The 13,782-nt window shown below is 43.3% G+C and overlaps 1 pseudogene; it reads right to left on the reverse strand.

The window, feature by feature from the left end:
* Window positions 1-1,517: 1,517 nt before the first annotated feature.
* On the reverse strand, window positions 1,518-4,990 carry LOC134355144 (sin3 histone deacetylase corepressor complex component SDS3-like; annotated as a pseudogene).
* Between the last annotated feature and the right edge of the window lie 8,792 nt (window positions 4,991-13,782).

A 13,782-nucleotide genomic window follows, 5' to 3' on the forward strand; every position in this document is an offset into this window, starting at 1 on the left:
TTATCTTATTAAGCAGCCTCATATGCGGCACCTTGTCAAAGACCTTCTGAAAATCCAAGTAAACAATATCCACTCACTCTCCTTTGTTTATCCTGCCTGTTATTTCCTCAAAGATTTCCAATAAACTTATCAGACAAGATTTCCCCGCAAGGAGACTATGCTGACCTTGGCTTATGTTAGCATGTGCCTCTAAGTACCCTGAATCCTCATCCTTAATGATGGACTCCACTCCAACATCTTCCAAACCACTGAACTCAGGCTAACTGACCTAGTATTTCCTTTTTTTACCTCCATTCTTTCTTAAGGAGTGGAGTGACATTTGCAATTTTCCAGAAGTCAAAGCCATTCCAGAATCTAGTGATTCCTGAAAGATCAGTACTAATGCCTCCACAATCTCTTCAGCCCCCTCTTTCAGAACGCTGGGGTGTCATATAGTTGGTCCAGGTGATTATTCTACTTTCAGACCTTTCAACTTTCTGAGCATCTTCTCCTTAGTACCAGCAACTACATGAACCCTCTGCCCCCCACCCACTCAGTTTCCTTGAGCTGTGTACATCTAGGGAATACACACTCTGGTCCCACCAAATCCATTACTCGTGCCTCCTGACAATTCAGACCCCTTGTCACTTGGCTGAGCTCAGCTTCATGGCCAGTTACTTTAGAGTCCAGCCTCCCATCATTTTCTAACCACAAACCTGCCTGTCCACTGCTAGTTCCTCCTATTTCACCCGCCTCAGCTTGAGAAGGGTTGGGAATCTCTTTGTCAATTACTGGGGAATTTGGGAAGGGCAGTGTTGTGTATGTGGCCTGGTTATGCAACAATGCTATTAATAAAAATGCTGGAGACGGGATCTAAGGTTCATGGTTCTTTACTGGCAGAAACTGAACTCGGCACACACAAACAGATCAATACACATCTAATAGTACATGCAACGATGTGTTACTAAAACATAAAGTGGTTCCTTGTTATAATGAAGGCTATACGGTACACTCCTCCCCTTTTACTTTAATAGTGTATCAACTTTTTTCCCTGGGGCATTATGCTAAACAAATATGTTTACCCTTAACATACAAACACCTACCATTTGTTTACTTAGCAACTTAATTATATCAAATTATAACAAAGCCTTTTTTAAACTTTTGGTCCAAAACCCATTTATAACTCAAGTCTCTGGGGGTGGGGGGTCTTCTCTAGATTATCCGGCACTGAAGCAAATAGGTCTTCACTCTATTGTCTGGAATAAATTGAACAATCCACAAATTGGCAGGTTCCAGCCACAAAGAGTAGTCACCTCCATCTTGCAAAGAGAAATCCGTGAAAAGGTGAATGTTATTCTTAAAAATATGTACAATCATCAAAACTGAGATGGCATTGGAAAGTGTCTTCAAATAGTGTGTTCTTCAGTCTGTCAATAAACTTGTTTGTTTTAATACAGATTTCCATATGAAAGTCATGAACAATTGACCTCTGAGCATAGGGAGTTAAGAAGATGTGTGCCTCCATCTTGCAAAGAGTTCTAGGCAGCAGATCGCCTCTGTATAATGAAGACTCCTCTGTGCAGCTGTCCTAGATATATACGTATCTTTGTGCTATCACTTGTCTTCTTTACCCATATCTCATTTGTTCCAACTGAGCTAATTACACAGCCAATCTTTGTATTCTCCTTAGATTCCAAATAGATAGCCTAACCTTTATGATACCATCTCTTATCATGGTATAACTTTCCATCTTCTGTTTGTGCTTCATACCTTTGTGCTGGTGATTCAGCAGGAGTGCTGGGAAGATGCTCAGGAGAAGACAGAGATGCTGGTCTTTTCAGAAATTTAAGTTTATTGAGAGTTTGCAGATCTTCTGTTATCTGTTCATCCATTAACAAGTAACTTAACTGCGCAGGTGCAGGTTTTCGTCTTTTGTTTGCAATTGGAACAGGGTTATTAGGTCTCCTCCTTACTTTCCTAGTCATTATTGGCTTTACCTCCATAGAATCTCCTGTGAGTTCCATTGTTAGCCTCTCATTCTTAATCATCTTTTTCTTCTCTTCTAACTCAATCTTTTTATCTTCAAGTTCTTTCACTGCTGCTTTCGTCTCTTTAATATAATTTCTTTCCACTTGTTCTGTCTCCAGTTGCAGAAAAAGCTCTGCATTTCGTATTCTTTCCTTGTATTGTTGATCTAGTTGCTTCATCGTTTTCTGATACTCCTGTGAAGTGCCTTCCTGTAACTGCTATAGCTGTCTTTTGAGAGATGTCAATTTCTCCAGGTACATCTGCTCTTTTACCTCCAGGTAGTCTTCATCATCCTGCTTATTGGCAATATCTGTCTCACTTGCATCCCCTGTATCTTCATCCGAGTTGCGGCCGTGGATACTGTGTTCGTCATCATCGTCGATGCTGTCTAGCTCCTCCTCGTCATTGTAATAATCGACAATTTGTGAGAGGAGAGCTGCAGAAATCTTCCCCGTCGAGCTGCCCTCCTTTGTTGACACATCTAGTGCCTTGATAGTGTGCCACACTAACTGGATTTTCCTGAGGCATTCACATCCCAGCAATGGTAGTCCTCCATTTTTCAGTACATAGAGGTTCAGCCGCTGTGTTTTGTCTCCGAAGGTCACTGTCACTTTTATTTTGCCTTTGGGACGCACTGTCTGTCCTGTGTAAGTCTTTAGCAAGTTTCAGAGGTATGTGAGAAAACAGTCGTTTGTAGTTGTGCACAGAGATCACTGTTAAAGCTGAGGTTGTGTCCAAATCCATTTTCAGTCTCAAGCTAGCCACTTGTGGAGTGATCGATATTACTCTTCGATCATCCATCTCTTTCATGCTGTGAAGTTGCCGACAAGACAATTCACTTTCATTGGAGTCGTTTTCATCAGAACTGCCTTCTTTCATTTTGTGTACCTTCTTGTGTTTTCCTTTCTGGGGTTTTTTGTTTCTCTGTATGTTGCCCTTTTTCTGCTGTTGACTAGCTTTGCATACTCTGCCAATGTGGCCTTGTTTGCCACAGTTTCTGCATTCTTTGTCTTTAAACCAACATTCATCAGGGTCATGTGACCTGTTCCCACAATGGTAACATTTCCTTCCTTCATTCCTGTTCAGTGACATTTTATTTGTGGCATATTCCAGATTTTTTTGTTGTATCTCGGAAGCACCCGGTGCCGCTGTTTCCGTTGATATTGCAATGTTTAGCGCTTTCTCCAATGTAAGGTCTCTTTTACACAGAAGCTTCTTCTGTGTGGTTTCACAGTGCATGCCACACACTAACCTGTCCCTCAATGCGTCTGATAGACCAGCTCCAAATTGACAATGTTCTGATAATTTGTGCAATTCAGCACAATATTCAGAAATGCTTTCATTTTTGCTCTGATTCCAATTGTGGAATTTAAATCTTTCAGCAATGACCAGTGGTTTGGGCTTTAAATGCTGTTGGAGAGTGTCTACTATTTGCTTGAATGTTTAGTCAGTTGGCTTTTCAGGGGTTAACGAGCTCCGTAGAAGGTCGTATGTTTTTGCTCCCATAATATGAGTAAAGCGCCGGCTTTCCTTTCATCATTAACACTGTTAGCCTCACAATATAACACTCTTTCAATGTAAGTTGCCCAGTCTTCAATGCCACTATCAAATGCTGTAATGTTTCCAATCATCGCCATCTTTGTTATGTTAATTAAGCCCCGTTCTCCCCTTATTTTCCTTTTTTTTGACTCACATGTCCTTTTTGCTAGCGCCACAAGCGTACTGCATCTAGATGTGTGTGTGTCGCTCCTTTTTATCTCCCTTCTGGGGCAGGCAGACCCCCAGCCCCTGGGGGTCAGCGCTGGCTGTGGTCGCACCTGGACTGCTACAGCTCTGACTGTGTCTCAGTCTCCCGACGTTCCCGGCCCCAGCTGTGCTCCCACTTCCTTTCAGACTCGTTGCCTCACTCTGCCTCTTTCTCCCACTCCTTGACTCGTTGCTTGCACTCTTCTTCCGAGTGTCGTTACCAATTACAACACTGCGTTCCGATACGACGTAGGTTCATTAACCTTGTCGCCAATTTGTTGTGTATGTGGCCTGGTTACACAACAATCCTATTACTAAAAACTCTGGAGACGGGAGCTAAGGTTCGTGGTTCTATGCCGGCAGAAACCGATCTCGGCACACACGTACAGATCAATACGTGTCTAATAACGCATGCTCGATATGCACTTAATAGCGCTTGCAACGACATGTTACTGAAACATAAAGTAGTCCCTTATTACAATGTAGGCTATACGGTACAGGCAGCATATACCACACCCCCATTTCCTCATTTCTGAGTCATATCACATTCAGGGGTGGGGTCTGGTCTAGTCTTTTCCGTTGCTGGTCCTTCAGTTCACCCATGTTGCCACAGAGTCCTCTTACTAGGTGTAGGGTCTGGGTCAGGCTCTGGGTCAACACGTACCTCTTGTCCCAGAGATAGAAGGTGGTTCCGATGGAGAATCTTGACAGGCCCATTCCCGTCCTTTGGTTTCACCTGGAAAACTGTTACCTTTGGTATCTGACTCTCCACTACATACAGTGTAGCCACCCAGCGGTCAGCCAACTTGTGTCTCTAAATTCTTTATGAGGACTCAGTCTCCAGGCAAAAGTTTGGAAATCCTAACCTTTTGATCATGCCTCCTCTTATTTCCTTGATTCTGCTTGATAACCGAGACTCCAGCTGGTTCATAAGCCTTTTGCAGCTCCCTTCTCATATCAGACACATACGTCAGATAAGTCTTCTGTTGTAGATCTTCCCCACCAGTCCCAAAACAGAGGTCAATGAGCAGACGTGCTTTGCGCTCAAGCATCAGATAATACGGCAAGTACCCAGAGGCATCATTCTGTGTACAGTTGTAGCAGTGGACCAGATGACCAATATGTTGACTCCACTTGTTCTTACTCATCTCCAAGGTATAGGTATGTCTAGGAATGTCCGATTGAACCTCTGGGGCTGGGGATAAGGTGTAGTCCATGACTTCTCGACCTCATGCATGCTCAGTAACTCATGTATGAACCTACTCTCAAAATCCCGTCCCTGATTGCTCTGTATCTGACTGGGGAGGCCATAATGAATGAAATACTTCTCCCATAACTCTTCGGCCACGGTGGACGCTCTCTGATCCTTTTTAGGGAAAGCTAACGCATATCTGGTGTAGTGATCCGTAATAACCAAGAGATTTGCCATGTTGCTGGAATCAGGCTCTATGAAGATGAAATCCATACACACCTGATCAAATGGCCCCGAACTCTCAAATGGGATAATGGAGTGGCCCTAGTAAGTGGCATCTTCCTCTGTATACATTGAATGCACAACTTTCAGTACTCTTTGACCTCTGCCTTTATTCGGAGCCAGTAGAACCGATCTCTGATCAAGCCATTGGTCTTGTCAACCCACAAATGACTGGAATCATCATGAAGTGACTTCAACACAATCCTCTGATACTTCTCAAGCAGAACCAGCTGGGAATGCCAAGACCTATCTGGAGGCAACACGGCCCAGTGTAGAATCTGGCTCCTCAACGCGAATCTGGGCCATTCCCTCAGTAGTAGAGACACTGCAGAGTGTTTCATCTTGTCCACCTGGGCTACGTCCCCTTTCGCAACCACTGACCAAATGGTACCTATGCACAGGTCATCTTGCTGAACAGCGACCACTTCCCCGGGACTCAATTCCAGCAACTGCTTTGTCTTCAGGGCAGTCACGTTGAAGTAAGCTTGTGAAATGGCTCCATCAGAAGCTCCCAAATGATTTACCACTCGATCCTGCCCTTGCCTTTCCTCTTCCTTCCCCGTTATGTAAAACTGGCACAGGGGCAGAAACGTTTTCCCACTCTCTGTCCCTGTCCAGCCTTTTATGCAAACATCAGGACAAAGCATCGGCAGCAATATTCTGACTCCTTGGCTGGCATTTCAGGCTGAAATCATAGGCAGACAACTCCACCAGCCACCAATGGCCTGTGGCATCCAATTTTGCTGAGGCCAGGATATAAGTAATGGGTTGTTCTCCGTCCTCACCTTGAACTGGGCACCATACAGATAGCCACTTAGCTTATCCAACACAGCCCATTTCAATGCCAGCAACCTCCAAGTTGTGTGTGGGGTAACTTTGCTCAGAGGGTGACATACTCTGACTGACTCACTCTTGAGCCCCGATCCTGATACAGAACATCCCCTAAGCCCTCTCTGCTGGTATCTATATGCAGTACATTTGGCAACTGGGGGTGTGCAAAAGCCAGCACAGGCACTTTCGTCAGCAGCTCCTTCAACGATTGAAAGGCCTCTTCACATTTCACTTCCCATCTTGCTCCAAAAGGCTCCAAGGGGCTAAAATAATCTTTACCATCCTCTCCTTTCATCCTCCTTTCTTTCTTCCCCAAGGGAGGGTAACTGCACAGAAGCAGACTTAAAGAGTGACTCACTTTTGCGTAGCCCTTCATGAACCTCCGATAGTACTCACAGAATCTAAGGAACGAGTACAGGGCGTTCATAATATAGGGCCTTGGCCATGTAGTCACTGCCTCTATCTTAGACAGATCCATAGCCACTCCATCCTATGAGACTATGTACCCAATATAGTTGACAGATGTCTTGCAGAACTGGCTCTTGTTCAGGGAAAGGGTTAATCCTCCAGCTTTCAGGCGGACCAGCACCTTCGGTAGCCTCGCTTCATGTTCCTCCAAGGTGGACCTGAACGCTATTAGATCACCCAGGTACACCAACACCTGAAGCAAGTTCATATCCCCCAGTTTTCTCCATGACATGCTGGCAAGTCCCTGGGGCATCCTTTCAAACTGGAAGAATCCCAATGGGTATATAAATGCCGTCTTCTCTTTATCAGCCTCACACATGGGTACCTGATAATATCCACTCCTCATGTCCAGCACACTGCATATTATTAAAGGAATTATATTTATGCATGCAAACTTAACTGAAGGATTAGTAAATAAAAGAAAGGCAAAAAACAAATAGGGCCTATTATAATTAAACAGTCAAATGTCCACAAGTTGGAGCTCAGTTCTTCCAAAAGCTATATTCACCAATCCTCAGTAGACCTCTGCACCTTGCTCCATCGAATCATGGTCCCCCACCAGGTTGAATCCTATGACCAGTTCTCTCCAGCGTCTTCTCCCTTCATCTCCCACTGAACAAAAGACCCCAGCTCACACCGGTGTCAGGCACACAACACAAAAAACTTACTCCCCTGATTGAATGACTCACATTCCAAAGCACCCATTTTCTCTGACCATAACCCAAACACTGCTTCTACAGAAAGACTATTGTGTTAGCAATGAAACTTTTCTCCAGGGTGTTACATACACTTACTTCTGCCCCCGACATTCATGAATTTCTGGCATACTGCTAGTGTCTTCCACAGTAAAGATTGATGCCAAATACTTTTTGAGCTGGTCCATTATTTCTTTGTCCCCAATTACTAATTCTCCAGCATTTATTTCCAGTGGTCAAATATCCACTCTCACCCTCTCTTTTACTCTTTGTATATCTGAACTATTTTGCTCTTTACACTGGCCCAGACTGTCCAACACATTCACTATTCAGATCACATTGAACCTGATTCAAAATTCAGGAGTTCCATGGTAAAGAGATCAAAAGCTGTCACAAAATCACTGAAAAGAATCTGTTCCCTTGTGCTTATGGTAATGTTCATGTCACTGGGTTCAGATCGTGGAGTTTACTTCCACTAGTGTTCATTGGCTCTGAACCACACTGACTGTACAGTACTATCCATGATAGAAAACCAGCCAATTCTGCAACCAGAAAAATGCACGATATGTATAATTAGAATCAGCAAGAGACAGAGCTGAAATGGCGGTGCATCACTTAGTACTGCTGCTGCAAAACTCCCCAAACCCGGCTTTCATCCTGGTCCTCCTCTGCTGTGTGTTCTGGGTGGAAGATCGGCAGGATAAGCTGGGGGAGGGGGGAGCAGAATTGTGAGAGAGATTGGGCAGCAGAGAAATAACAAATGGTATTGATTGAGAACCAACATAGAATCAATGGGCTGAATGGTCTTCTAGTTTATAAGTAAATATGAGAGAAGATATATGAAATATATGGACAGACTTTAATTGTGATTGGCACTCAGATTACCATTCCTTCTTTTCATGCTCTAAGGATAGAATAGGTTTAGATTGTTTTCTCTGGAGTGTCAGAGGCTGCTGGGTGACCTAATCCAAGTACATAAAATAACGACAGGGTGAGATAGTGCAGATGGTCAGAGTCTGTTTCTCTCGCCATGGGTCGGGGCATTGAGAGGCTTAAAAGTCTCCAATGATCCCAACCAAGCTAGTCCCCTGCTTGACCAGAACTACTCAGTAGACAAAGGTCTCAACCTCCTCCGTGTGAGCTGGTCTCACACATAAGTGTCCTTTGTTCTATTCCACACTACACAGTGGGGTTTTCCATATGCATTGCTCCTGCACACTTTCCATTCCTCTGCCTTTGCCTATGACATGGATAAACATGACTGGCTGTCTAGTCTGCCACTGGATTCAGTAAGGACTCCCAGGTGAAGGTCCCTCTATGTGGGAGTTTTTTCAAATTATACCACGGACTGGGTAGAGAGTGCTGCACAGACCTATCCCATGCAAGGAGATTTCTCATAGTTTAAAGTTCGAAGTAAATTTATTATGAAAGTACATACTATATATGTCACTATTTACAACCCTGATATTCATTTTCTTGCAGGCATTCACAGTAAATACAAAGAAACACAATAGCATCAATGAAAGACCATACCCACCAGGATGGACAAACAACCAATGTGCAAAAGACTGTGCAAGTACAAAAAGGAAGAAAAAAAAGAAATATTAATAATGATATCTTAATCTGATTACTTACAATCAAATGGCAAGCATCATTCACCAAAATCTTGCTTTAAAATACAAACTCATAAAAGACACTATACCTTATTATAAATACAAGCCTAATCTACAAACGTTTGTATTTTTAGATTCAGAATCCTACCAATTATACTATGACCATTATATTATTACAGGTAGGACAATCTGTAACAGCTGTCTGGATATGATATTCCAGGATAAACAAGCAAGAACAACCTACTTACAGCTATTCCAAGCACACTTAACATACAGAAATCAGTAAGTGAAAAACACCAGAAATATGCTAAATTAAAAGAGGAAATTGAATGACTATGGAACTTGAACAGGGTATACATTGTCCCAATAGTAATGTCTACAAGTGGTATCATCCCAAAGTCACTGCACAATAGCATTAAACAATTAGGCCTAAGCTGCAAAATTTATGTACATCTTCAGAAAGCCACAATACTAAACACCAGTAGAATAATCTGAAAGTTCCGAGCAATTGAGAAATGAGTGTGCTTGGCTATGCTTGGGTTTTACCAGCTTGAGTTGAGAAAAAAAATCATAATAATAATTATAATAAGTAAGCAACAAATATCAAGAACATGAGATGGAGAGTCATTGAAAGTGAGTCCATAGGGTGTGGGAACAATAGGTGATGGGGCGAGTGAGGCTGAGTGAATTTATTTTCTCTAGTTCAAGAGCCTAAAGATGGTTCCCTATCTCCCCAGCTACCTGCCATTTCTGCAGCCTGTACTATTCTGTCTACTAAGAACACATGCACCTAGTGGGGTACAGCTCCTGTCCGAGTACTTGAAGGGATTACTCCTCAAGTTATGGTTGCTCTTCAACCCCGTGGTCCTGATCTTCAAGCACCCAGTATGGAAGATGTGAAGTCTGTTGAGGACCTACGCATTGGTCTGTTGCTATGGAAGACCCATGAAGCCATTCACAGGTCCAGGCAGTGGGCCACTGAAACATCCATCTGAGCTCACTGCTTATCCCACTTCCAAAGTTCTGCTCAAGAGGTGGTGTGAGAGACCAGGTGAGGTCATCCATTAAGTGCATTCCCAGAAACTTGGTGCTCTTAATTCTCTCCACAGTGGAGCCATGTATGTGCAGTGAGCATCTTTCGAAAACCCACGATTATCTCTTTGAACTTGTCCATGTTGAGACTCAAGTTGTTCTGCATGCACCATTCTTTCAGTCACTCGGACCCCTCTCTGCACATTGTCTCATTGTTGTTGATAAGAACACCACTGCTGTGTCATCAGTGAACTTGATGATTCGGTTTGAAGTGGATCTAGCAGTGCAGTCATGCTTCAGCAGTGTAGACAACAGTGGGCTGAGCACACAGCTCTGGAGGGGGAGGGTGTGTGCTGGTGCTCAGTGTGATGGAGTTGAGTTGTTTCTGACTGTGGCCTTTCTGTCAAAAAGTCCGGATCCAGTTAGAGAGAGGTGTTAAGACCATATGAGGGTAGTTTACTCACCAGCTTCCAAGGGATTATTGCATTAAATGGCAAGCTAAAGTTGATAATCAGCATCCTGGCAAATGAGGCGCCATTTTCCCAGTGGTACAGGATGGAGTGGAATGTAGAGGCTATGACATCACCAGTAGACTAATTACAGCTATAAGCAAACTGGAAAGGGTCTAATGTAGCAGGAATATGGGATTTGTTGCAGTCCATAACTAGCTACTCAAAGCACTTCATTATTTTTAAAGTCAGTGCCACTGGACGATAGCCGTTGAGGCAGGTTATTGGCGCCTTCTTGGTTGTTGTTGATGTGCAGGATGGACTTATAGTCCATTATGGTCTGAATGCCTTGTCACAGGCACCTTGTGTCTCTGGTGTCACAGAAATGGCCGTATATTCTCTGTGACTAATCCCATTTTACCTTCCAGATGGTGCGGGAAAGTGCAGCTCTTGCTGACCTGAGAGCTGTCTTATCCCCCTATCTGAAGGCCGCATCCCGATTTCTCAGCTGTGTCCAGACCGCTGCTGTCAGCCACAGGTTCTCATTTGCCCAATTTGCCCTCAGAGTGGTGTGTATAATAATGGTGACGTCCTCAATACATTTCACTTATATATCTAGTCACAGATCTCGTATGTTTGTCATGCCAATGTGATGGTTGTACGTAGCTTCCTCCCTAAAGATGCTTCTGCTTGTGTTCTGGAGGCCGGTTCAATACCATACATATACAGCTGGAAACTTGTTCAATGGAATACTGGTTGAATTACGTGCCAGTTTTACCGAGACTGCCAGAATACTGCACCTCTACCCCTGTCGCCTGTATGTGAAGATAGGCATTCAGTGCAGAACCAGGACTACCAGTCCTTCAGGCCTCCTCAACCACGGCTGATCTGATTGTTACCCCAACTCCAAATTTCACCCGACAGGAATCTATGTACCTCTGCCTTAAAACATTCAAAGGTTTGCCTTCTGCAGCTCTTTGACGAAAAGCATACCAAAGACTCATAGCCCTAGAGAGAAACAGTTCACCATTTTCTCTGCTTTAAATAAACAGTCCTTTTATTTCGAAGGTTCTAGATTCTCCCACAAGAGTGCCATTCCCTCCACATTCACCCTGTCATGAATTTTCAAGAAGTTTGATGAAGTTTCCTCTCACTCTTTCATATACCTATCTATACAAGCTTAGCCTATCCATCTTTTCTTCACCATACATCCTGTCTATTCCAGCTAAGGCCTTATAAACCTTCTCTGAACTGTTTCCAAAGTATTTATGTCCTTCCTTAACTAAGGCAAACAATGCTGTTTGTGCTGCTCTGGACTGGGTGTCAGTCCATCAGAGACAAAGAGACCTGTTGAATACATTTACATGGAGCACTGCCACAGGAATGCAGCAACCAACATCAAAGACCCCTACCATCCAGACCATGCTCCCTTCTAGGGCAGGAGATACCACAGAAGAGATCCCAAACCACCGGGTTCAGTAATAGTTATTACCGTCCAATCATCAGGCTCCTGAACCATCATGGATAATTTCATTCACCACTACTTGGAACTGATTCGATGACTTACAGACTCACTTTCAAAGACTCTTTGCAATTCCTGTTCTCAGTATTATTATTTTTTTAATTGCTCAATTTGTTTTATTTTGCACATTGGTTGTTTGTCAGTATTTTCTGCTTACGTATAGTTTTTTGTAAATTCTGTTGTATTTAAAGCAACGTGCACAAATTACTGGAGGAATTCAACACATCAGGCAGCATCTTTTGAACTAAATAAACAGTCGACGTTTTGGGCCAAGACCCTTATTCAGGACCAATAAAATAAACAGAAGAAATTTCTTTTTTTTTGCTTCTGTCAATGCCTGCAAGGAAATGAATCCCAGGAAATACACGGTAACATATTTACACTTTGATAATAAAATTACTGAACTTTGAACAATGTGCTGTAGTTTTCTATTCAGTTTACCTCACAATAAACAATATAATTCTTTGTATTTTTTTGTTCTGATAACATGCTTCACCTTCATGGTAAGCCTTTGCAAATCACACATAGGTTCAGTACTGTACGTCTACATATAGAGGATGGTATAGAGCAGCGTTTCTATACCTGGATATTAACTCTACGCTGTGCCCCTGCACCTGTAGGTGAGTTCTATACTGTACTTCTACATATGGAGTTTGCTGTAATACTCTTCTGTAACACTGGTCCGACACTGTGACTTTGCAACTTCAGATAAAATCAGTACTGTTACTGCCTAGACTGAGATTGGTTCACCACTGTGTCACAACACCTAGAGCTTAGTTCACACCTGGGGATTGTTTCAGTACTGTGCGCTACGCCAGAATTGAGCTTCAATTCTGTGCATCTGGAGGTTGTTTTAGCTGGGGTTGGTAATGGCGATAACCTCCCACTACCTATTAAGTGCTCCCAGTGGTGTGCACCTCAAATAGCCTCTGAAACCAAGTCCAGCTCCAGCCTTTCATGTGTGCTGTACTTTCTACTGATGGGAGAAGGGGCTAAGGTAGGTTACTGGGGCTTTTTAACCAGTCGTTTTGGGCAGATGGAGTTTGCCAGCTGTGGCTGGCAGCTCACCTAGGAGAAGGAGAACTCTGATCTCAAATCTCTGCTGCCTTGCGGCTATACTTACTAATGGGGAAGGTCTTGGGAGTAAACACCAAGGGAAAAATTCAGAGCTGGAGTCCCTAAGGTTGACTTACGTTGAGTTCAATGTTGACTGGCAACTCATTTGACGCTGCTGGTGCCAAACTGTGTCAGTCTCTGCCATTCCTTTGAGTTTATCAGATGCATGGACGGGGTGGGGGTGTGGGTCAGGGGTGTTTGCTACATGGGGAACAGCTTATTCTCCGTATTGTACTGCCCAGGCCTGCAGCACAACATCCATGGTCTGCCCTGACTGATGGAGGCCTCTGAGAACAAAAAACAGGAGTAGGATACGTGTAATGATGGAGAAACTCATCAGACTAGGCATCCATTGAATCCATAGACGCTGCTTGAACTGATGAGCTCCCTTTGCACTTTGCGTGAGTTGTGAATGATTTCTAGCATTTGCAGAGTCTCCAAAATAGGAGCAAGAAGGAATAGGTCACCTGGAACTTAAATCCTGACATTCTTGGTTGACCTCTGCTGGTCTCAACTTTTTTGCTGTATCAGATACCTATAAACCTCAATTCCTTGATTTTTCAAATATTCATCTAACTTCTCCTTAAATATATCTACCAATCTGGCCTGCACAACCCGCTGGGGCAGAGAAATTCAGAAGTTCATTATCACCTGAGAGAATAAGCTCCCATTTTTAATGATCAGCCCTTTACTGTACCTTGTAACTATGTCCCACTAGTGCAAGTATGCGAACACATCTGCACTTGGAGTTTAGTTGCTCCATATTCTTATCAGGTTGTTTCCAAAACTTTGTACTATTGTCTTGTGTTTATAAATCCATTTATATTAA

This window comes from Mobula hypostoma, chromosome 12 (assembly GCF_963921235.1).
Source record: "Mobula hypostoma chromosome 12, sMobHyp1.1, whole genome shotgun sequence".
Lineage (NCBI taxonomy): Eukaryota > Metazoa > Chordata > Chondrichthyes > Myliobatiformes > Myliobatidae > Mobula > Mobula hypostoma.